At 45.3% G+C, this 24,782-nt stretch overlaps 2 non-coding genes across 2 annotated transcripts; both read right to left on the bottom strand.

Moving 5' to 3' along the window:
- Nucleotides 1–21,513: 21,513 nt before the first annotated feature.
- Nucleotides 21,514–21,585, bottom strand: trnah-gug (transfer RNA histidin (anticodon GUG)). Its single transcript has one exon. It is a non-coding gene; the product is annotated as a tRNA-His (tRNA).
- A 2,577-nt stretch (nucleotides 21,586–24,162) lies between these two features.
- On the bottom strand, nucleotides 24,163–24,234 carry trnag-ucc (transfer RNA glycine (anticodon UCC)). The gene has a single exon. It is a non-coding gene; the product is annotated as a tRNA-Gly (tRNA).
- Between the last annotated feature and the right edge of the window lie 548 nt (nucleotides 24,235–24,782).

The raw sequence follows: 24,782 nt of genomic DNA, 5'->3' as shown, positions 1-24,782 counted from the left end.
CTACTCCTGAACCCCTCCCCTGGGAAGATACTGCTGAACAAGCCTTTGTTGCAATCAAACAGGTCCTCACTAGTGCCCCTGCTTTAGGGTTGCCTGATTACTCTAAACCCTTTACACTCTATTGCCATGAAAAGAACGGGTTTGCATTAGGGGTTCTTACTCAAATGCATGGGGATAAGCATAGGCCATTAGCCTATTGCAGCTCAGCTCTTGATTCTGTGGCTGCAGGCCTACCTTCCTGCCTAGCAGCAGCAGCCCTTATTGTAGAACAATCTGAAAACTTGTTTTAGGGTCCCCACTTACATTGCCCTTACGTTGCAGCTCTCTTAGAGGCTTTACAGCTCCTGTCTGAAATTGCTATTGTAAAATGCCATGCTCACCAGTCTTTATAAGATGAAGTTACTAAGGGAAATGCCTTGGCAGACTCTGCTGCCAAGACAGCGGCCCTTTCCCTACCTCAGGCCACTACTTTGCTCTCTCCTCTCCAATTACAGTCTCCTTTAGCCACCGTTCGTGAATTGGCTCTCCAAGATCAAACACCAAATGCTGAAAAAGAAACATGGAGACTGGCAGGGTGCCTTTTACACCCTGATAACCTGTGGCACTGCCCAGATGGTCGTCTAGTTGCACCACAGGTTTTGCTCCCCTACCTTGCCTGCTTGCAGCACAGTGTGGCGCACGTGAGCAAAGGGGAGATGCTTGACTCTATTAGAAAAGATTGGTATGCTCCAAATTTCCCCGCAGTGGCTCAACAGTATTGTCATGCTTGTCCTATCTGCCAAGCATACAATGTGGGAAAATCTGTGGGCCCTTTATAAATATCCAAATAGATATTTTATACAAATGCAGAAATGTTGCTCTTATGAATATGTATTAGTAGTTGTATGTTTGTTTTCTGGATGGGTAGAAGCTTACCCATGTGCCAAAGCAGACACTCTAACAGTAAGCAAGAGACTTTTTGAAGGAATTTATCCCTCGGTTTGGAATACCCCTATCTATTAACAGCGAAAGAGAAACTCACTTTACAGGACAAATAGTAAAAGAGATATGCAGAGCTCTACAAATTCAGCAGAACTTCCATACACCACACCACCCACAGTCTGCAGGAGCAGTGTAGAGACAAAATGGAATACTGAAAAACAAAATTGCAAAAATCTGTGCTGAAACTGGTCTCAAATGGCCTGATGCTCTCCCCTTGCTCTTATGAGCATGCGATCCAGTACCAACAGGAGGGTCGGACTGAGTCCACATGAAATACTAATGGGAAGGCCCATGACACTGCCAGCCACCCCTCCCATTAACCCTCTGTTGATGGACATTACTTTAACTAATGAAACTGTTTTGCAATACTGCCAGACTTTAATGAGATGTGTCAAAGCTTTCCATTCACAGGTTCAAGAGGCGTTACCTAGAGACTCTGGAGAACAGTGCCACGACCTTAGTCCAGGAGATTGGGTCCACGTCAAGGTACATCAGCGGAAAACTGCACTCACTCTTAGGTGGAAAGGCCCTTATCAGGTTCTACTCACCACTCATACTGCAGTAAAGTGCCAGGGCCTCCAGACTTGGATCCACGCCTCCCACTGCAAGAAGACCACTGCCCCACCAGACGAAAAGAAATAAGGAAGAGGATTTGACAATGCACAGTACTAGCTACTGTTGATAGAAATACAAGGTTACTATAAGAAGCTTATTAACATGTGATTGGTACAAGTAGAATACTTGTAAAGACTTGATTGGTTACTGCCTTATGTAGAATCATGCCTGTTTAGCTATATAAACTCTTTGTTTCTGCCTGCGAGCAGAGAACTCATGGGTTAACTAGAACTTATATTCGGTTGCCTTCTGATTGTCTCCCTGCAATTGCTGGAATGTTAATAAAGTGCACTGAACAACTTTGGATCTAAATATAGACTGAAGTGTTTATTCTTCCACGCTGTTATAATATTGGAAAAACATTTTGGAATTGGTTTTAGCAATATTGATTTCTATCTCTCTCTTGGCCTTCTAACTTCCTTTTTGACTTGTGTTTGCAGTTCCAAGTATTCTTTCTGTGTACTGTGTTTTTGGTCCCTTTTAAACGCTCTGCAAATTAATTGATCTGTTAAAACATTTTGGCAATTTTGTTTTAGATTTAGATTTGTCTACTTTTGGGATGTAATTGTTTTGCGCCTCTAGTACTACATTTTTAAAAAACAGCCATCCTTTTTCTGTGGATGTTTTCTCTATTTTGCTCCAATCTACTTCTGTTTGTCTCTGTTTCATTCCTTCATAGTTTGCTTTTCTAAAATTGTAAACCTTAGCTTTAGTCATTACTTTTTGGGTTTTAAAAAACACTTCAAATGAGAACATGTTGTGGTCTGAGTTTGCCAATGGCTCACTGACCTCTGTTTTAGTTATTCTGTCTTTGCGTTAGGAAGCAGTCATTTGTCATTTCCACTATTTCAATTTTGCCTGTTGTGCTCCCCACCAGGTTTTCCCATTTTATATGGGGGAAGTTGAAATCCCTCATTAGTATGGCTTCTCCTTTTCTACACACATTTCTAATGTCATTGTATAACAGATTAATTTGCTTGGCGTCTGAATTTGGCAGTCTATAGCATGCTCCTATTATTATGCCCTTTGAATTTGTGTCCATTATTCTGACCCATATTGATTCTGCATTGTTTTCTTTGTTCAGATTTAACACCTGGGCTTCAAGACTATTTCTTATGTATTTCTTCTGTCCTGCCTGTCTTTCCAATACAGTGTGTACCCACTAATATATTAATCTCCATCACTCTCTCACCAAGTTTCTGTAACACCTATCACATCGTAATTACTTGTTAGTGCAGTAGCTTCAAGTTCTAACATTTTGTTTCTGAGACTTCTAGCATTAAGATAAATATATTTAATAGCTGTCTTACCTGAGTTGTTGCCCTTGTTTTGATGTGGTCTCCCTTCTGTTTTTTTGTTTTCTCCCCCCTTCCTTTCTAGTTTAAATGCTTCTGGACCTCCTCAAGGATTCTTTCTCCTAGTAGATTGGTTCCCTTTCTGTTTAAGTGCTGTCTGTCCCACCTATATAGATAGTCCTTGTTGTAGAATATGCTCCAATGTTCAAGAAAGGTGAAGCCTTCCTGTGTGCACCACGATTTCAGCCATGCATTTTGATTTTGTATTTCCAGCTGTCTATATGGCCCTTTGCAAGGTGCCGGCAGTATCCCAGAAAATACCACAGTTTTGGTTTTGTCTTTTAATTTCCTTCCCATCTCTCTGAATTTGTTTTGCAGGGATCTTGGCCTGTCTCTTCCAATGTTGTTTGTACCAATGTGGACGACTACTAATGGGTCCTCTCCTGTTCGTTCTAGGAGCCTGTCCACATTCTCAGTGATGTGCTTGACAGAGGCTCCTGGAAGGCAGCACACAGTTGTAGTAAGGGGGTCCAAACTGCGAACTGAACTTGCTGTATTTCTCAATATGGAGTCCCTAACAATCATGACCTCCCTTCTTTTTGCTGCTTGGCCAGCACTGTTTATAGGGTCCTGGATGTTGTTTCTTTCATTCTCTTGATGTTGGTTTTGGTCATCTAAATGTTGAAGTGGCTCAAATTTGTTGGATGTTTGGATTTCTGGTGGTTGTGTTTGACAAAGTTTCTTTGTTTCCCTGCTTCTGCTGAAGCAAGTCCTGGATTGTGTGGCACTTTACACACATTTGGTTGAGCTCTGTTGGGTTTTCTCGGATTTCCCACGTCATGCAGTTCACAGATTACTAGCTTGAAGACCATTTTTTTAAAGTTAGTTTAGCTTCTGCAGTGGTCAACCTGCTTTCAAACAGCTTCTAACTGTGATGTACTTGTCCACTCGTACTTCTCCCACACTGTCACTTCCACACGCTGTCGCAGTGAACACTGGCAGGCTTCTGTTTGTTTGCTGTTTGCTGAACGGCAGCGAATTTGAATCAGCTTGTTATCAGAAAGACACACAGCTGTTAGACTTTAGCTGCAGAGTTTTCTGATTTAAAGGAATTAAATATGTAATCTCTCCTTACTGCTTCTAACTGTGATGTACTTGTCCACTCGTACTTCACCCACACTGTCACTTCCACACACTGTCACAAACAACTATATTCACTTAACAATTTTTTTTGTATGTCCAAACAACAACTATATTCACTGTCAGTGTTTTTTTTATATGTCCAAACTATATTCACTGTACAGTTTTTAATATGTTGTGATAGAGAGAGAAACGATCGATGCTGTAAATCTCCCTCCCAATTAGAAAGGGCGCTGTGTAAGGGGGAAGGTATGCTGCCTCCTAGATCCACCACCTCGGTGGTAGGTGGAAACCGGAAGGTGACCATATTAGGAGGGGCGCGTAGCTGCAAGTACTCAGGACGATTCCATTGCAGTCAGCTGCGGGGCAGCCCTCTATTGGAGAAACCATGGCGACGTGTTGACTGCAGGGAGAAGTTTGCTGGGTACAAAGGGGAAGCAGCTACGTCAGTACCTCCTCTTGAACTGAGAAACTGAGCCACCAGCCGGAGCGTTGTGTTTTTTGGATTAAGTGTTTATTGTGTGTTTTCAGAGGCGGAGTAGGAGCGCCGGACTGCAGCCACGGAGCCAGTTCCAGATCACAGAGCACTACCTTCCCTTCACCAACATCAGCACACCCTGTGTGGATTACAGAGCACTCTCATGCACAGGACACTCAAGGTTTCATTGTGGACACTTTCTGTTTGGGTTTTGTATTTTTGTTTTGTGTGTCAGCCAGCTGTGTTCCCCCCAATTACCATCGCTGGTAAAGGGGAGGTTTATTTCAATAAACACAGTCGTTTTGGGAGAAATACTGTTTCGGGACTGTTTATTTATTCAATACACCACTCGCATTCGTCACATATGTCCAAACAATAAATATATTCACTGTGCAATTTTTTATATGTCCAAACAACTATATTCAGTTTAAATTTTTTTATATGTCGAAACAACAACTGTATTCACAGTATCATTTGTTATATGTACAAACTATATTCACTGTACAATTACTTAATATGTCCAAACAACAACTATATTCACTGTCCAATATTTTTATATGTCCAAACCTCTATATTCACTTTACAATTTTGTTGTATGTCCAAACAACTATTCACATTACATTTTTTATATGTCCAAACTATATTCACTGTACAATTTAATATGTCCAAACAACAACAATATGCACTGTACAATTTTTTAATATGTCTAAACAACTATATTAACTGTACCATTTTTTATGTCTAAACAACTATATTCACTGTACAATTTTTTATATGTCCAAACATAAGAACATAAGAAAATAAGAAAGTTTACAAAGGAGAGGTGGCCATTAAGCCCATCTCGCTTGTTTGGTTGTTTGTAGCTTATTGATCCCAGAATCTCATAAAGCAGCTTCTTGAAGGATTCCAGGGAGTCAGCTTCAACAACATTACTGGGGAGTTGGTTCCAGACCTTCACAATACTCCTGTGTAAAAAAGTGCCTCCTATTTTCTGTTCTGAATGCCCCTTTATCTAATCTCCATTTGTGACCCCTGGTCCTTGTTTCTTTTTTCAGGTCAAAAATGTCCCCTGGTCGACATTGTCTATACCTTTTAGGATTTTGAATGCTTGAATCAGATCGCCGCGTAGTCTTCTTTGTTCAAGACTGAATGGATTCAATTCTTTTAGCCTGTCTGCTTACGACATGCCTTTAAACCCCGGATAATTCTGGTTACTCTTTCTACAGCAGCAATATCCTTTTTGTAACGAGGTAACCAGAACTGAACACAATAGTCTAGGTGAGGTCTTACTAATGCATTGAAAAGTTTTAAGATTACTTCCCTTGATTTAAATTCAACACTCACAATTTATCTGAGCATCTTGTTGGCCTTTTTTATAGCTTCCCCACATTGTCTAGATGAAGACATTTCTGAGTCAACATAAACTCCTAGGTCTTTTCATAGTTCCCTTCTTCAATTTCAGTATCTCCCATATGATATTTATAATACACATTTTTATTGCTTACATGCAATACATTACACTTTATGTTAGCCTTTATGTGTAATTCGGGGGATGCAGTAGAGGGCTCTCTCCCGCTTTGCGCTGCTTTTTCCTTATCCTAAATCATTTTCTTTAGTCTTACCTTCCCTCCATGGCGTCCTGCCCGGGAAGCGTCCGCCGATCTCTTCTGGGTGGAAGCTGATCCCGGTTCAGCCTTATTTAGCATTTCCAGCCAACCACACAATGCAGCGCTCGCCTCGTCAATTATTAGGGCATGGCCAGCGCTGCTCCACGTATGTTGTTGGCTGCCCCTCCTGTCTATCTCTCTCTTTTTCTACTTAACCCAGCACTATTTCCTCTTCCTTGTCTGTTTATTTTTTGTTGTTCGCTCCTTTCACTGCAGGCCATTTCTCTGCTCAGCGCTGTCAAGATAGTATCAGCTATTTTCCTACCTGCTCAGGTGATTCTTTTCATCATTCAGCTTTTCTATTTTTCTGCAGGCGCTCCAACGTTAGTCTTTCCTGCTCCTTCCAGTCTCCAGCACAGCTACAGCGCCGTGCCATACTAAACTTGGTCTGCGTTTTCATCAGAAAGACTGTTCCAACGTCACTGCTGTACTGCAACTCTTTCCCACCGGCACCTCGCAGACCATGGTTACCACGGCAACACCTCATCGAGTGACTACTGGGAGTGGTAAGTTTCCATGGCGACCAGGCAGCTTTAACAGGCAATGCAAGCCTGTGCCTCATTACTGCAATCATCTGGCTCCTGCTGCTGTGCTTTTGCAACATCATTGCTTCAACTCGCCAAATTGTGAGATCTAAATACTGCAGGCTCCTCTTCTAGACCTACGTTAACTTACTTATATCACCACTAACTGTTCTAAAGCAAATGTTTTATACATAGACGAGGATTTTAATCACAATAACCAAATATATGCTACCCTGCTTCACTGAATCCAATAGTTTCAATTCCAATCATAACCTCTAGATGGCAGCATAACACCACAAGCTCTACATAATTTAAGCTGATTTGCTATCCCTGTGAATCTCGCATACTCCAAACTTTCTATTAATTCCTGCAGTTCGTTGTCATTCCAAGGGATTCTCAGTACCCTCCTGCCTCAACCTCTTTTGCTACATATATTAACTTGAATTTTTTCAAATCCAAACCCCTCCCCTCGAGGACCTGGTCATGGAGCCAAGCTTATCAGCTTTCTGAGATGTTAAGAATCCACCGTCACATTAATTTACAGCTTCCCTGCATCAGGCCATTCCTGCAACCTTCTTGTTCCTGGATTTGCACTTCCTCATTTGCTCCCAGCTTTATCAAAGCACTTAATATAACTTTCAAAGTCCATTTCATTCAATTTGAGCTACCAGTCACATACGGAAACTATGTGCTACGATTATCAACATTTCAGTCAAAGCGTCCTCCTACACTGCAATAGACAATACACTCTTAGACTGCTCCTGATCAAATCAATAGGTTTTGCAGCAGCCTTCGAGCAACGCATTCCCATCCTCTCAGGTTCTGTAGCGGCCTTAGATCTAGGCATTCTTCATCTCTGCCCAAAGACAGCCCCATCTCCAACATCAACTAAAAACGCCTTAACTCTCAAATACCTGGCTCTGGTCTGACACCACCCACTCCGGCCGTCTTTGTGACACGTGGTGTCCTGCGTGGGATCTACAGCGCCTCCAGGACTCAGGCTCAGGAGAGAAAAAAAAGAGGGAAAAAAAAATGGCAGAAGACGCAATCAAAGTGCGGGACTGGATGCTGGAAAATGCTGGGCTGGAGGCCCAGTCTATCCCAGTAGTCATCCAGTTCCTGCGGTTTATGGACAGAGAGCGATGGGAGGCATATGTGAGGGAACAGACCCTAAGCACCTGGGAGGAAGGTGTGGGGTTGGTCCTCAGCTACCTGGAGGCAATTATAAGTGGAACAACAGCCCAGGTAGCAGGTCCACCAGCAGAGGAAGAATGCCTGCTGTCCCCGTCTCCACCAGCAGAGGAAGAATGCCTGCTTGTTTTGCCTCCACAGCCCAAGCGGGAGGAGCCCGAATGTCCTACGCCTGAGTGGGAGGAGCCCGAACGTCCTACGCCTGAGTGGGAGGAGCCCGAACGTCCTACGCCTGAGTGGGAGGAGCCCGAACATCCTACGCCTGAGTGGGGGGAGCCCGAACGTCCACAGCCCAAAAGGGAGGAGTCGGTGCGTCCACAGCCCAAAAGGGAGGAGTCGGTGCGTCCACAGCCCAACAGGGAGGAGTCGGTGCATCCACAGCCCAACAGGGAGGAGTCGGGGCGTCCACAGCCCAAAAGGGAGGAGTCGGTGCGTCCACAGCCCGAAGAGAGGGAAGTCGGGGCTTCCACAGCCCTAGGACCCAAGCTGCCAGCAGAGGGAGAATGCCTGCTGGTTCCACCTCCACCAGCAGAGGGAGAATGCCTGCTGGTTTCCCTGTCAAAAGCGGAGCCGCACCAGTTCCCTGCAAGAGAGGCAGAGCAGCACCAGTCCCCTGGAAAAGGGGGAGACTACACGCTGCTCCCACCTCCATCGGCAGGAGACTACACGTTGCTCCCACCTTCACCGGCAGGAACAGAGCAGCAGGAGCTGCCTCTGTCTCCGCCACCTCCACCGGAAGGAGCAGAGGAGCAGGAGCTGCCTCTGCCTCCACCACCTCCACCGCTTCCTCCACTAGGAGCAGAGGAGCAGGAGCTGCCTCTGCCTCCACCACCTCCAGGAGCAAAGGAGCAGGAGCTGCCTCTGCCTCCGCCACTGCCAGAAGCAGAACAGCAGGAGCTGTCTCTGCGTTCCGTACCTCCACCACAGGGAGTACGGTGGCCGGAGCCCCAGAAAGGGGAGCTGTCGGCCACGAAGAAGGGGGAGGAGGTCTGGAGACCACCAACCCCAGCAGCAGTTTCGCTGCCGGAGATCGTGGGGGAGGTCCGGAGACCTGCTCCCACTGCAGCAGTTTCGCTGCCGGAGATCGTGGGGGAGGTCAGGAGACCTGCTCCCACTGCAGCTTCTTTGCTGCTGGAAGTACTGTGGTCGGAGCCCCACCAAGGGGAGCTACCGGCTACGAAGGAAGGGGGAGAGGTCAGGAGACCAGCATCCCCCGCAGCAATTTCGCTACAAGCATGGACCAGCAGGCTGTCAGCCGTGCCATTACCGGCAGGGGTGCTGACAGCATTGCCAGCCATGGGCCCACTGAAGCCTCCCTTCCCAGCCCGAGACTTTGGCCTGGACTGCTGGATTTTTAAGGGGGGAGGTGGACATTGAGGCCATGTGTGCTGCGCACAAGGGGGGGTATATGTGGCAATGTGCCCCGCCTCTGTGTCAATTGTGTGTTGTGTGTTGCGTGTGTGTGTTAATGTTGGTGTATAGATTGGTACACGGGATATAAACGGGTCTGTGTTTCACGTGTATTTAAAAAGTGTAGATTTGTATTTAGGCACGAGGAGGGCACAAATCACTTCACGTGCTGGTTAAATGTAATATGTGAGCACGGGGTTGCACAGAATTAATTCACGTGCTGGGATTCAAGTGAATAATTAATTAGTAATTGAATCCCAGCACAACAGTATAAATAGGCACATTTTTAGTCACTCGTGGTTAGGTGTTCGGTGAGTGGAGAACGAGTGTGGAGAAGGAGAAACTAAATAATAAGAAAGAAAGTAAATATAAAGTGAATAACTGTCTCACTCACCATGTTTCGTTTGTCTGTCTGTTTACTGTCTAGTCCGTTTTGTTTGTCCTTTTATTTTGGCGTATAGTGCCGTGTCCAGTGTTTTTGTCTGTTCAAACCTTTTATTTTCTGTTCTGTCTGTTTATTCATTAAATGCTGAGCGCAATCACGCGCCCAGCTTATACCAAACCACATCTCTCTGTTTATTTATTTCCTGGCTCTGGTCTGACACCACCCACTCCGGCCGTCTTTGTGACATGCCTCTACTGTTAATATCTCTTCATTACAGCAAATCTCGGCTCCCTCTTCAGATCTGCTCACTATTGCAGCATGCAAAAGTTGCTTTAGTTTACTGTTTAAGCCTGCAACTGCTCTCCTCTAGAGCTTCCAATGCTCCAGCTTTCCTCCAATACCTGGATTAAAAAAATATATATAATATATACGGCGCACTTGACTTCCTCAGAAATTTAGTCATATGTCTGCTCATCCTCTCAGATACTACAAGCTTTAATACATGGTACGAGACTGGAAATCTGTCTTGATTTATGAATTAAGGAGTTCCACTATTAGTAGAATGACTGGAGTTGTGAAACCCAGATCTCTGATTACGAGTTCACCTTTTCCATTCCAAACAGACATGATGGTAGCAAACCACTGATCAATCCCGTATTAACTAACACAGGATAGTTGGCATCTCATCTCTCTGCCTTCGTTTTTAGAAACACCTCGGCAGTCGATTTCATATATTTGTTCAGGTCCAGCTGCCACCTCAGCCTTCATCAAACTCTACAACATCAACATCTGCTGTTCAACTAAATACAACACTCTCCAACCTTCTGCAATCTGCTCATCACTACATGGCCACACCCTTAGCCCCAACAACCAAATCTTCCTTTACCACTGGATGGAAAACATTTACTACTTTCTGCACTCAAAACAAAATACATCCCATTCCGATTTAATGAGCAACAGATTCTAGCCTCCATCGCCCATGCAAAGGATTCTCTTCACTTAGCCGCCACTACTGTTAAAGCTTATATCTCTGGAATTCAGTATTTCTGCTGCCTCATCTCTATCCCTTCTCCAACTCTCCTATCCATCCCATCAGTTTGCTTGACACTCAGAGATGACCTGACCATGGAAGCACAATGTCTAACTGTGAAGCACTTCCTCTGCAGGACTCCTGAAGGAACAGAGTGCACCCTTTGAACTTACCGTGACAACACCAGTTGATTTATAGGTTTTAAAAAAAGCAAGAGTTACCAGGACATCAAGGGGAATACAATGGATAGACTTGGAGCGTTAAGCCATTTCAACCATGAGGTCTTGTGAACCATGCTGTGCATCTAGATACTGGACTTTGGCCAGCTGTAGAAATTTTACTACAGAATACTACACCTTGCAGTAAAAAAAAGTTAACCATGCCCAATTTTAAACATGGTGGAGGTTGTGTGATGGTCTGCAAGTTTCACAGCCTGGTCCCAGAAGCAGACCCCAACCCGCGGCAAGTTCCTCCTTTCAATCAGCTGGTGTTCCACTAAACTGCACACTCTCCGGCCTCCTCCAGTCGGCATGCATTTTCAAGGAGAATTGCCTTCTCCCCTTCCACTCGCTCTTCTTATTCTACTGCCTGGTCTTCCTTCATCACATTCTGTGCCCAGATTCTTATCTCTCTCTCCACCTATAACCTTCAGCACCTCCTTGCCTTTATGACAGACCTCAGGCTATCCCTTAACCTGGTCCCTTCCTCCATCAGGAATTCTCTCAGGTATCCAGCACCTCCTCTGTTTCCCACCCCGCTCCTTTCAATCCTGGAGGTCTGCCTGAGAGTCTTGCATCCTCCTCTCCATCAAGACAACCAATCTCATCCCAGCCATCAGCCTGCGGCTCTTTGACTTCACTCAAGTCCCCGGAAATAACTTCCTCCCATTCATCAGGACTTCAAAAACAGACAGTTACATCAAGATCCAGAAGTTCCGCAACCTGGTCCCAGGAGCAGACCCCAACCCTCGTCTCGTACCACCCTTCAGCAAAACAATATTCAACTAAATAACTCTGTCTCCGGCCTCCTTCAATCAGCATGTGGATTCATGGAGAGCGCTCTCGCCCCATCTACCCGTTCCTCCTACTTGACTGCCTGGTCTTCATTTACTCACTTTTGTGATCAAAAATGGATCTCTCATACATCTTTCAACCTACAGCACCTCCTCGCCTTCAGCACTCAACTCAGGCTGTCTCTACGTTTAGCCCCTTCCTCTATTTAGATGCTACCTAGCTGGCATTCAGTATCAATTTTGCCTTTAATCTATCTCCTCTCCTCCTCTCTCATCCATTCCAGAGATCCGCCTAACGCTCAGAGGCAACTCCAGGTCTATAGTTACAAGACACTGGTTCTCATCCCGTTTATCCACCCTCTTGGCATAGGTCAGGCTTTCTTAAAACTATTTCTCCCCCCATTCTTTCCGGATTGGAGCAGCTACCTCAATCAACACTTGATTAAGTCTATGGGACGCTGGACCTCTTCAGCTGTTGAACTTTATGTTTGATCATCCTCTGCAGACATCGCCACAGCTCACCAAGCACTAGTTAGCTTGCCCGGAGTAGGGGGGGCGTCCTCTCAGCCAGGCCCACCAGAGGTTTCCTCCCTGCAGGTGGGGAGGTTTCCTCTCCACAGTGAGGATGGCTTATAGGCATAGGTTGTTTACTAACATCTCTTGTCTTTTCTGTTTTCTTCTAGCTTTTGTCTCTGCGATCTCTTTTCTATCCCACGGTGTGGTTCTTGCGGGGAACCGGGGGTCCTCTTTTGGGGGGGAAGTGAGTCTCACTCCCCCGGCTGTCCGGGACGGCCTCTCGTCTCAACCACTGCTGCCCGGCTGTTCCTCGTCGGCCTGAGGGGACCCCCGGCCACATCCTATTCTTCTGCTGCTTATGCACTAAGCCTTCCAGGCCTCAACCTTGCTGTCCCGGGGGGGGAGGGGGGTTCTCTGTTTTTGTCGCTCCTAAATGGACCCGAGACACTTTTCCTTAGCTTTCCACGCCACACAGCTGCCAGCTTAGCTGTCTGAGGATGCTGCACTGAGTTGCGAAGTAGACAAATCTCGATCTAAAACAAAATGGCCAAAATGGTTTAATAGATCAATTAAAAAAAATATTCAGCAAAAAAAGGCACTTTACAGAGCGTTTAAAAGGACCAAAAACAAAGCACACAAAAAGAGTACTTGGAACTGCAAACACAAGTCAAAAAGGAAGTTAGAAAGGCCAAGAGAGAGATAGAAATCAATATTGCTAAGGGGGCTAAAACCAATTCCAAAATGTTTTTTCCAATATTATAACAGCAAGAGAACATTCAAAGAGGAGGTTAAATGTCTAAAAGACACAAATGGCAAAATCATAGATGAAGAAAAAAATAGCAAATATATTAAATGATTACTTTTCACAGGTTTTTACAAAGGATGACACGGACAACATGCTCCACATGTTGACCTGTTTCTATCCAATTTTAAATAACTAGCATAACAAAGGCAGAAGTGTTAACGGGACTGGGAGCTCTTCAAATAAACAAATCCCCTGACCGGATGAGATCCTCCCAATAGTACTCAAAGAAATGAAAGAAATTATTTACAAACCGCTAACCAAGATCATGCAACAGTCCCTTGACACAGGGGTTGTACCAACAGACTGGAAAACAGCAAATGTAATACCGATCCACAAAAAGGGAGACAAAACCGAACCAGGTAACTACAGACCAATAAGCCTGACTTCTATTATATGTAAACTTATGGAAACTATAATAAGATCTGAAATGGGAAAATTACCTATATGGTAACAGTATCCTGGGAGACAGTCAGCATGGTTTTAGGAAAGGGAGATCATGCCTAACTAATCTGCTTGACTTTTTTGAGGATGCAACATTGAAAATGAATAATTGCAAAGCATACGACATGGTTTATTTAGATTTCCAGAAAGCTTTTGACAAAATCCCGCATAAAAGATTAATTCTCAAACTGAACGCAGATGGATTAGGGAGTGGTTAACATATAGAAAACAGAAAGTACTGATTAGAGGAGAAACCTCAAAATGGAGCGAGGTAACAATTGGTGTACCACAGAGATCAGTATTAGGTCCTCTGCTGTTCCTAATCTACATTAATGATTTAGATTCTGGTATAGTATGCAAACTCGTTAAATTTGCAGACGACACAAAAATAGGAGGAGTGGCAAACACTGTTGCAGCAGCAAAGGTCATTCAAAGTGATCTAGACAGCATTCAGAACTGGGCAGACACATGACAAATGACATTTAATAGAGCAAAGTGTAAAGTATTGCATGCAGGCAATAAAAATGTGCATTATAAATATCATATGAGAGATACTGAAATTGAAGAAGGGAACTATGAAAAAGACCTAGGAGTTTATGTTGACTCAGAAATGTCTTCATCTAGACAATGTGGGGAAGCTATAAAAGGCCAACAATATGCTTGGATATGTTGTGAGAAGTGTTGAATTTAAATCAAGGGAAGTAATGATAAAACATTACAATGCATTAGTAAGACCTCACCTAGAATATTGTGTTCAGTTCTGGTCACCTCGTTACAAAAAGTATATTGCTACTCTAGAAAGAGTGCAAAGAAAAGCAACCAGAATTATCCTGGGTTTAAAAGGCATGACGTATGCAGACAGGCTACAATAATTGAATTTATTCAGTCTTGAACAAAGAAGACTACGCAGTGATCAAGCATTCAAAATCCTAAAAGGTATTGACAATGTCGACCTGTGACGGAGAGAGAATGAATCCGAATCAACAATCTCCCTCTCAACCGGTGAGGGCACTGTACAACAGGAACTGCGGGCTTCATACTGAATGGTTGGGCAGTTCATTCCGGGGACAGTCGGAAGCCGGCCATTCAGGAAGAGGGCGGCGTTACGGTACCTGGAGCCATTGCCCTAGTACGGTGAGCGAAGTTTCAGTCATGAATTGGAGGAGACGTGATTGAACTAGCTATCGGAGGGGGTGGGGCTTAGGGTACTTTAGGGGGACGTGACGCCGTAATCGTCTCCTTTGTTGTGGTTAGGAGGAGACAAGGAAGGAACCTTGAATGAAGTGTGGTTCCATTGATAAACTGTTGTGTTTGTTTTGCCAGACGGCTGATTCGAAGCCGGAGCTGCAGGGAAAAGCCAGCCCGGACCTAAACGCACACGAGCACCAGCACTCAGAGCACTGCACCTGCACCAGAGCACACAGTCTGGAGACGTGTGGTTGTGATTGTATTTCTTGTTTTGTGTTGGAATTATTATTTCGGGACTGCAACCCCCTTTTGTTTTGTCGCTGGCAATACCCATTGCTGGGTAGAGCCAGCTTTATTATTTGAGTCCAGTTTTCGCTGGCAATACCCATTGCTGGGTAGAGCCAGCTTTATTATTTAAATCCTCGTCAAGGAACATTAAAGAAACCTGACCTGTGAACTTTGTGTTTGTCCTTTGTTGGAGCACCTGGAAACACCTGTACACCGGAGCACTACAAACCACATTGCCACAAGTGGTGTCAGAATCGGGATCATGGACATAGCTGCACTAACCACGCTGCTACAGGCACTGGAGCACAGACGGGAGACGGAGGATAGACAGAGGGAGGAGAGATACACGGAGCTGATCGAGAGGGTCGGTCTCGGAAACGCACCCCAAACACCAGCAATACCCGTGATGGCGCCTCCTAAAGCGCGGGCGCAAAAGATGACTGCAGAGGATGACCCGGAGGCATACTTGGTTGCCTTCGAGCGGTTGGCCACCACTGCGTTATGGCCAAAGGAGTACTGGGCCAGCCAACTGGGTCCCTGTCTGATAGGGGAAGCCCAGGCAGCGTATCAGGCTATGACCAACGAGGAGGCTAGCCAGTACGACCTTGTCAAACAGGCCATCCTCCGACGCCTGAATATCACGGGGGAGACACACCGGGTGCGGTTCCAGGAGTATCGGAGGCCACGGGAGACCCGCCCCAGGGTGGTCGCGCAAAAACTTTGTGACCACATGGTGCACTGGCTCAACCCGGCAGAAAAGACGGGTCAGCAAATGGGAGAAGCCATCGTCCTGGAGCAGTTCTGCCATGTGGTCGGCGCCGAGACCCAAGGATGGATACGGCGCCACAATCCGACCACCTTGGATGCCGCTGTCAGACTTGCGGAGAATTATGAGGACTCCCTGGTCTCCATAAAGACAGGACTACTGACCCCTCTCGTTGTGCCAATCACCCGCGGATCAGTGCCCTCGTCTCTCCAGTTGGGAACCAGACCTCCCAGATCACCAACCTCAATGGGCCGGCCCACCTCCTTACCATGGAGACAGCGGTTGGCCCCCAGCTGGGGTAGATTTACTGCCCCGGCCCGCTGCAGTATCAGCAGCGGGACAGACAGCTAACCCCAGTGCCTTCTGCCCTGATTGTCTGTTTTAGGTGCCATGAGCCTGGACACATCGCCCGCTTGTGCCCCGCGGCAATGGAGTGCAACGTGGAGACATGTTATCTGGCATCTGAAGCAGGTAAGGAACGGGGAAAGGGTCGGGAGGGGCCTTGTATTATTGATGTGGTGGTTGGTAATGTGAGTACCCATGCTTTAGTGGACTCAGGGTGTGCACAGACCTTAATTCAAACGTCTCTCTTAGGCGGTATGTCGTGGCAGCCAAAAGGCAAGGTGGCGATCTCCTGTATCCATGGAGACACTGCGACATATCCCACCCTGAATGCATACGTGTCGATAGGTCCGACACAACGCCACCTCACAGTGGGGTGGTGGAAAGGCTGCCGCACCCCGTAATTCTGGGCCGGGACTGGCCACAGTATCGGCAATTTCTCCAAAAGGCATTCCTGACCGCACACGTAAACATGGCAGACAGAGCAGGGGAAACGATTGGTGATATTTTTCCCCTGCAAGCCGACCTGTTTAATTCTCTTTTTCATCCTAGGAAAACAAAGAAAGAGAGACAGATCGAAAAATGGGAAGGTGCGTCTCTGAAACGAGGCTGGGGACTGGTGGGAGAGAGCGCGGATGGTATCAACCGCCACTCAAGGGGAGTCGGTACGCAGTGTGACCGAGAGGGCGAGGTTACTGGGCCATCCAGAGCAGATGCTACTCCAGCCCCTCTCAATGTACCGGACATGTGGGGCTCAAGCGCGGACCTAGAGTGGGACCAGAAAAACGACCCCACGCTGGTGCACGCTTGGGGACAGGTCCGGTCTATTGAAGGTAAGGATGTTGAAGGCGCTGGGGCGCTGGTATATCCGCACTTCATTATCAAGGGGCAATTACTGTATAGGGTAAACCCTGCCACGGGCACAGGACAGCCTGTAACGCAATTGATGGTTCCCCTGTCGTGTCAGCCCGAGGTCATGAGGCTGGCGCATGACATCCCCTTTGCAGGACACTTGGGAGCCGACAAGACGAGGGAACGCATATTGGCTCGATTTTATTGGGTAGGGCTTCATAATGAAGTGTCGAAATATGTAGCCACATGCCCAGACTGCCAGCGAGTAGCACCGGGTCGAGTGCGCCCCGCTCCTTTGGTCCCACTGCCAATTATTTCCACTCCCTTTGAGCGCATTGCAATGGACATAGTCGGCCCTTTGCTACCTTCTGACTCCGGGTATACGCACATATTAGTAGTGGTGGATTATGCAACGCGATACCCGGAGGCAGTTCCATTGAGGTCCACTAGTGCCGCTGCAATTGCCAAGGAACTAGTGCAGATTATGTCGAGAGTAGGGATCCCTAAAGAGATACTGACTGACCATGGAACTAACTTCCTGTCTCGAACGCTACAGCAGGTATATAAAATGTTAAAAATACGTCCCATTCGGACATCTGTTTATCATCCACAGTCGGACGGTTTGGTGGAACGTTTTAATCAAACATTAAAGCAGATGCTGAGACGATTTGTGAAACAAGAGCAAAAACATTGGGCATCGCTTCTCCCCTACCTCCTTTTTGCAGTGAGAGAGGTGCCGCAGAGTTCAACAGGGTTCTCCCCCTTTGAGCTCTTGTATGGCCGACAACCTCGCGGTATCCTCGATCTGTTGAGAGAGGGGTGGGAAGAGCATAAAGGCTTGTCCAAAAACGTAGTGCAGCATGTGCTCCTACTCCGTGATCGCTGGATTTGGTCGGTCGTTTGGCCCAGGACAATCTAAAATCAGCTCAGCACCGGCAACAGCAGCATTACAACAAAAATGCACGGATTCGGACCTTTCGGCCAGGAGACAAGGTAATGCTGCTTCTTCCCACGTCGGAATCCAAGCTATATGCTAAATGGCAGGGGCCATATGAGGTGATTCGGGCTATAGGGAAAGTGAATTATGAAATTCGGCAGCCCGATCGCCGTAATGAACGTGAAATTTATCATATCAATTTATTAAAGCCCTGGCAGGCAAGGGAGGCTTTATTTATAGCCCCAGGCGAGGTAGAGGATGATTTTGGACCCTGTATAGAGGCTCCTAGCATACAGAACATTCCGATGGGGGAACAGTTACTCCCAGATCAGCAGAGAGATCTGCGCAGGTTAATTGAGGAGTTCAGGGATGTTTTTTTCTGATGTGCCCGGCAGAACTAATCTCGTTGAATATGACATTATCTCTCCCCCAGGGGTCACAGTTCGGGAGAGACCTTACCAGATCCCAGAAAGTCGACGAAGTGGCGTTCGCAAAGAGGTGCGGGCGATGCTCGAACTTGGGGTGATTGAGCCTTCCAGGAGGGAGTGGTGCAGTCCGATTGTGATAGTCGCCAAAAAGGACGGCACCAACCGCTTCTGCGTTGATTTCCGCAAGGTCAAAGCTATTGCCAAGTTCGATGCATAACCCATGCCTCGGGTCGACGAGCTTCTAGACAGACTGGGAACGGCAAGGTTCATTTCGACTTTGGACCTGACGAAGGGATACTGGCAGATCCCATTAACCCACAGATCACGTGAGAACTGCATTTTCTACCCCTGATGGTCTGTTTCATTTCACAATCATGAATATGCAGCAGCGTATATTGATGATGTGGTGATTTACAGCTCCACCTGGCGGGAGCATTTGGCTAGGGTCACAGCCGTCTTGCAGTCTCTGAGGGTAGCCCGGCTGACAGCTAACTTGGGTAAATGTGCATTTGCCAAAGAAGAAACTCAATATTTGGGATTTATTATGGGACATGGGCAGGTGAAACCCGTCGCCACCAAAGTCCAGGCTTTGATGGACGCAGCAATCCCGAAAACCAAGTCCCAGGTGAGGTCTCTCTTGGGGTTGGCCGGTTATTACCGTCGATTCATCCCCGAGTACGCCACAGTGGTAAACCCTCTCGTGAACCTCACTAAAAAGAGTGCACCAAATTTAATTAAATGGACAGGAGAATGTCAGGGGGCCTTTGATACCATCAAGCAACGACTCTGCCGAGCCCCCGCCCTGATCACACCAGATTTTGATAAAGAATTCCTCCTCCACACCGACGCTTCGGATGTTGGTCTGGGGGCGGTCTTGTCCCAGCAGGTCGACGGAGTAGAACACCCCATCCTCTACATAAGCAAGAAAATGCTCCCTCGGGAGCGCAACTACTCCGTCATAGAAAAGGAATGTCTGGCCATTAAATGGGCCACTCAGACCTTACGCTATTACCTCTTGGGGAATTCATTCAATCTCGTCACTGACCACGCCCCACTCAGATGGTTAAGCACGATGAAGGATAGCAACGCCCGGATAACTCGGTGGTATCTGGCGCTGCAACCCTTCATGTATTTCATGACACACCGTGCAGGGAAAGATCATCAAAATGCGGATTACTTTTCCCGGGAGGGTGGTGTAATGGGTAAGGTAGAGTCAGCCGAGTGTTCCTTCGGCTCCACTCTGAGCGGTGGGATATGTGACGGAGAGCGAATGAATCCGAATCAACAATCTCCCTCTCGACCGGTGAGGGCACTGTACAACAGGAACTGCAGGCTTCATACTGAATGGTTGGGCAGTTCATTCCAGGGACAGTCGGAAGCCGGCCATTCAGGAAGAAGGCAGCGTTACGGTACCTGGAGTCATCGCCCTAGTACGGTGAGCGAAGTTTGTCATGAATTGGAGGAGACGTGATTAAACTAGCTATCGGAGGGGGCGGGGCTTAGGGTACTTTAGGGGGACGTGACGCCGTAATCGTCTCCTTTGTTGTGGTTAATGGGAGGAGACAAGGACGGAACCTTGAATGAAGTGTGGTTCCATTGATAAACTGTTGTGTTTGTTTTGCCAGACGACTGATTCGAAGCCGGAGCTGCAGGGAAAAGCCAGCCCGGACCTGAACGCACACGAGCACCAGCACTCAGAGCACCGCACCTGCACCAGAGCACACAGTCTGGAGACGTGTGGTTGTGATTGTATTTCTTGTTTTGTGTTGGAATTATTATTTCGGGACTGCAACCCCCTTTTGTTTTGTCGCTGGCAATACCCATTGCTGGGTAGAGCCAGCTTTATAATTTAAATCCTCGTCAAGGAACATTAAAGAAACCTGACCTGTGAACTTTGTGTTTGTCCTTTGTTGGAGCACCTGGAATCACCTGTACACCGGAGCACTACAAACCACATTGCCACACGACCCAAGGGACTTTTTTGACCTGAAAAAAGAAACAAGGACCAGGGGTCACAAATGGAGATTAGATAAAGGGGCATTCAGAACAGAAAATAGAAGGCACGTTTTTACACAGAGAATTGTGAGGGTCTGGAACCAACTCCCCATTAATATTGTTGAAGCTGACACCCTCGGATCCTTCAAGAAGCTACTTGATGAGATTCTGGGATCAATAAGCTCAATATATCCGAGCATCTTGTTGGCCTTTTTTTATAGCTTCCCCACATTGTCTAGATGAAGACATTTCTGAGTCAACATAATTATAATATTATATATATATATATTTATAATGTACATTTTTATTGCCTACGTGTAGTACTTTACACTTTTCTCTATTAAATATAATTCACCATGTGTCTGCCCAGTTCATCATTTTGAATGACCTTTGCTGCTGCTTATCCACTCTTACTATTTTTGTGTCGTCTGCAAATTTAACAAGTTTGCTTACTATACTAGAATCTAAATCATTAATATAGATTAGGAATAGCAGAGATCTCATTATAGTTCTGTCATGTGAGGATTTCACCTGCCATGATTCGAACCGGGGTTGTTGTGGCCACAACGCAAAGTACTAACCACTATCTGATCACGGCGAACTACCGAGATGCTTGCTTTGTCATCTGGGCACTCCATGCTACACACACGGCAGAACAATGACGAGTAGCTAATTACTCAATATCTAGAGAATCTAGGTCTGACTAATATCACCTCACAGAGTATTATAACTCACAGTGATACTTTCAAAGTTATGCTTTTAAGACTATTCTCCAGTAAGGCAAATTAGTTGGGGAATGTATTACGCTTTATTCCAATGTTAAAAGAAAAAGTTCAAAATAAACTTGCGTTGGCCTGGAATCGAACCCAAGTCAACTGCTTGGAAGGCAGCTATGCTCACAACTATACCACCAACACCTCCGTTCCCAAAATCACCTTCAAAGATTTAATTAAGCCACTGTAATGTTGGCTGCTGGGACAGGTCTCGTCTTGCCTTTACTCGATAGGCGTTAATACAGCGACTGGTGTTTGTAGGAGATTTTTATGGTGTTTATAGATTGATTATTTCTGTAATTATTAATTCATAGACAGCAGGCTGGTGTGCATCATGCCTGTACTAACACGACGAAGCAATTATTGTATTCTATTTTCTTTCAAAAAGGTGCATGCCATGAAGATGGTGTGTGAAAAAAAAGAACAAGCTTCTCTGCCGTGTGACGATTTTACCTGCCATGACCCGGATTCGAACCGGGGTTGTTGCGGCCACAACGCAAAGTACTAACCACTATACGATCACGGCGAACTACCGAAAAGCTTGTGTTTGTTTTGTCAGCTGGGCACTCCGTGCTACACACACGGCAGAACAATTGCAGCAGGTCGCTGCTATGTGTGTTGTTTTATTGTTTTAATTAGGCAACTTTCATTTTTAGAATCTTTCGTTTCTTTCCCTGCGCCAATCAGAGGATGATTCCCCTTTACCTGGCTCATTTCAAAGGCTGGTTTTAAAGACAAGGGGGAGCAGAATAGGAAGCAGGATGTAAGGGAACGGGAGGCTCTCGTGACGGCGGCGGTATGGCTGGTCGGCAGCCTGTGCTATGGCGGTGTGTTTACAATGATTATGTGTGTGGTGTCCGAGTAGCGGCAGTAGTATTGAAGTGTAGCAGGTCTTTATATACAGATAGCGAAATTTATGTTATTTTCACTACGCCACCGTGTGTTTATTGAGGACAAGGACCTCGAGTGGTTGGTTCCCACACAAACTCTTTTATCCAGGAAAAATGAGGCAATCATACTCCAAAAATAATCTTTACAAGTTTTAATTAATAATTGTTTTCAAAATCTCAAGCACATTAACAATAATGTAAACAATATGACAATTCCACTTTCACTTCACCATCTAACAATTGTCTAGTAGATACATATAGAGATGATACAATTAAACAAACTCTTAATCTATCAGTTTCTTATAGTGAAGTTAATTCAACCAGTTACCACAAATTATAGTATTGCAGTTTATATAAAATACTTGGATCTATCAGTTTCTTATAGTAAGGTTAATTAACCAGTTCAGCAAATCTGTTATTTTTGTGGTACATACAAAGTAGACAACAACGTCAGCACTTGAATGGTCTCGTTACAATCTAGATTACATTTGTAAAGTACACAGTACCAATTTCCCCCAATCTATTTAAAATGAATATATAAAACAGCTGTGTGCTCGCAAGAATAAAATAAAGTATAACAAATAAAACAAGATTCCTTGCTGCAGGAAAGGGACAACGATCAAATGAAACACACAACGTTAACAATAAATAAACTAATAGGCTCACTGACTGCGGAACCCCAACACGCTATACCTTGTGTTGGAAATGATACCCTCACGGTCAAACACATCCTTCCTGGTGTGCTACACTAAGTTATAAAGTCTCTCCACGTTCCATCTCCAGTCTTACGGTGTCCACATTATAGCACATGGTCATTTCTCACGTCTCAGCGTCAGTTATCAGGAATTTCTTTGTCATGGATCTTTGTGTACACAAGGAATCAAATGCTTAAAAAATCAACAGAAATCTCACATAACAGATTATAAAACCATTCATTTTACAGTTGCTGCACATCATACAGCAATGACCATTTTGGTAACATATGTTTGATTTTTTTCATGTGCCCATGTGTGTCTAAAACAATCCAGCTGCAGTAAGTTTTATCAGACGGTTGTTTAATTTTAAATATTTGATTTTGCAGCGCATGTAACTGCAACGCCATTTTTAGGTGGCAGGACAAACAACAGGACCATATCAATCCTTAGAATGGGATTAATCATTCAACTCACGCTTCCATCCATATTTGCAGTTTTCCCGACAACGCATTATCAATGCATGATTCCAAATGAACACATTCGTTTGATGGGGCTTAATGTAGTGACTAATATTGTTGGAAAACATGAAACAAGTATTGAATAGCAGTTTGCTACGCATGAGGAATGACGGCTGTATTCATGTTATTTTTCTGAAAAGTGATTTAACATTGGATAGAAAAAACTGTTAGTTCCAAAAATGCAAGCACTGCTGTGATAGATGAAAGCTGCAATATGGTAGAGAAGTTAAGATTATTTTGTGTCAAAGCAAATGGCTGGCCAGCAGCACACGGCTGTACAATCAAGTCCTTTGATCTCCAGCCCTGACATGAAAGAAGTTTGCCCTTCGGGGAGTCCACTGGGGTATAAAACTAGTTAACAGGTTTTTGCTTAGAAAATACAGCTGGTTTATGACGGGGTCATAAAGCTAGTTTTCAAGGGGGACCGAAGAGCCAAAAAGAGATAATGAAACTGGGATCAAAGTGTCTTAGGCAAATCGGAGAGATAGGAACAAGGAAGATGACAAAAACCAGATGTATGGACCTTTGTGACACCAGGGTCTGAAGAAAGCACTGAGTTCAGAGATCTTCACACTAGATCACACACACTAGATCACACACACACACACACACACACACATAAGGATAATGAGTTGTACCTTTTCTATTGGTTAAGTGTCAGAGAAAGAGGAGGAGAGAGACACCTATGCAGAAGGGTATTTAATGTCATGCAACAATTGTAAGAACGAGTATTCTGTGTCCTGTACCTGGGACCAGACTACCTGCATATTTCAATAAACCTAACAACTGACTGAAGAAAAGGACTCTGTGCAGTTTCTTGAATCTACTTACTCACCATCCTCTTTTTTAAGTTACATCAAATATCACCTCACAGATCATTATAACTCACAGTGATACTTTCAAAGTTATGCTTTTAAGACTATTAACCAGTAAGGCAAATTAGTTGGGGAATGTATTACGCTTTATTCCAATGTTAAATGAAAAAGTTCAAAAAAAGACTTGCGTTGGCCGGGAATTGAACCCGGGTCAACTGCTTGGAAGGCAGCTATGCTCACCACTATACCACCAACGCCTCCGTTCCCAAAATCACCTTCAAAGATTGAATTAAGCCACTGTAACGTTGGCTGCTGGGACAGGTCCCGTCTTGCCTGTACTCGATAGGCGTTAAAACAGAGACTGGTGTTTGTGGGAGATTTTTATGGTGTTTATTGATTGATTATTTCTGTAATTATTATTTCCTACACAGCAGGCTGGTGTGCATCATGCCTGTACTAACACGATGAAGCAATTATTGTATTCTATTTTCTTTCAAAAAGGTGCATGCCATGAAGATGGTGTGTGAAAAAAAAGAACAAGCTTCTCTGCCGTGTGAGGATTTCACCTGCCATGACCCAGATTTGAACCGGGGTTGTTGCGGCCACAACGCAAAGTAGTAACCACTATACGATCACGGCGAACTACCGAGAAGCTTGTGTTGGTTTTGTCAGCTGGTCACTCCGTGCTACACACACGGCAGAACAATTGTAGCAGATCGCTGCTATGTGTGTTGTTTTATTGTTTTAATTAGGCTACTTTCATTTTTAGAACGCCCCCTTATCTTTCGTTTCTTTCCCTGTGCCA

Source organism: Acipenser ruthenus, chromosome 48 (genome assembly GCF_902713425.1).
Source record: "Acipenser ruthenus chromosome 48, fAciRut3.2 maternal haplotype, whole genome shotgun sequence".
In the NCBI taxonomy this organism is placed as follows: domain Eukaryota; kingdom Metazoa; phylum Chordata; class Actinopteri; order Acipenseriformes; family Acipenseridae; genus Acipenser; species Acipenser ruthenus.
Note: the sequence above shows the minus strand (reverse complement) of the source record. Positions and strands in the feature narration are given on the sequence as shown.